Source organism: Mus caroli, chromosome 8 (assembly GCF_900094665.2).
Source record: "Mus caroli chromosome 8, CAROLI_EIJ_v1.1, whole genome shotgun sequence".
In the NCBI taxonomy this organism is placed as follows: domain Eukaryota; kingdom Metazoa; phylum Chordata; class Mammalia; order Rodentia; family Muridae; genus Mus; species Mus caroli.
In genome coordinates this window covers 12,217,757-12,219,034 of record NC_034577.1, presented here as the reverse complement: position 1 = coordinate 12,219,034, position 1,278 = coordinate 12,217,757, and positions in this window count along the sequence as shown.

The window sequence follows — 1,278 nt, the reverse complement described above, 5'->3', positions numbered from 1 at the left end:
TATGTCCAAATAAAGATGACATTTAAAATTGAAAAGGGCGAATCATAAACAAAAGTAGCAGTGTTTTATCTAGAATGTTAAAGTCTTTTAAGATTTTCAGAATTCATTTTTATTGGCCATATGTTTATTATAATTATTAATACTTATTACTAATACAGATTAAGACATTTCACTGTGCCATTTGCCACCTTGTTCTATCCATTCTCATTTTATCCTCTTTACCCCATTACCCACCATTCCCTTGCTCTTCCCTAGACTATTTGTATTTGCATTTTAGAATTNCAGGATCCTTTTTTTTTAAAGAAAAATTGCCAATATGATTTTCCAAGGAATTAAGCATTCTACTTAAAAATGTTAAAGGCAAAAGTTAGTTTATATAAGTTTGAAGGCTAAGAGGCCACATTTCAGAAAATCATTTCTATGGCTCATTAATAAAGATCAATATTTGCATCCGGTTCCTACTTCTGCTGTGACTTGCCAGATATTTGGTGGCCAAAACAGCATGAACTTCTACAGTTCTGCAGAGTAGAAAATCGGGATCTTGAATCTCCCTAGTTGAAATCAAGGTGCAGGCAAGTTGAATTCATGGCAGCTCCAGCAAGTGAACACACTCTTTATCTATCTCTACACTACAGAGATAAACCCCCTCAGAGACTCCATGTGAGAGAAAAAAGCAGAGACAAATCCACCNTAAGTTACAGACATTGAATAGGCAGAGTGTGGCTGCCATTCTTGAGGGAGGGAAACTCGTGTGGTGAGATGATAAGGCTGTAAGTCTGTAGCTCTTCATCATGGTCTTAGTCAACAGGATGAGACCAATGTCTCTTACATAAGACTCAGTAGGGGTGGAGTCAGACAGTAAGCTATTCTGGCACTGATCTGAACAAGGGAGGTCCACGGAGGAAAGCTATCTAGAAACAAGTACCACTGTGATTCTAACTGAGTACCAGGATTGACATCCAATGTGGCTATGTCAATCATGGAAGAAACTATACTTACCAACAGTGCCCAGGCCTACGCCACTTCCTGATGTTTAAANTCCAAAGAGCCAGGATGGAGACTCACATAGTCTTTAAGAGAATCTCCTAGGAGTGATATGTGTACCAAGCAGCTTTCTGTTACTGTGACAATATACCAGGAGAACCCAACTTAAATGAGCAGAGATTAGTTCTGGTTTACAGTTTCGAAAGTGCCTGTCCATGCTTGCTTGACCTCATCATTTAGGGTCATGGCTCATGGGCAAATACCATGGTTGGAGGGAAGGTATGTCATAAAGCA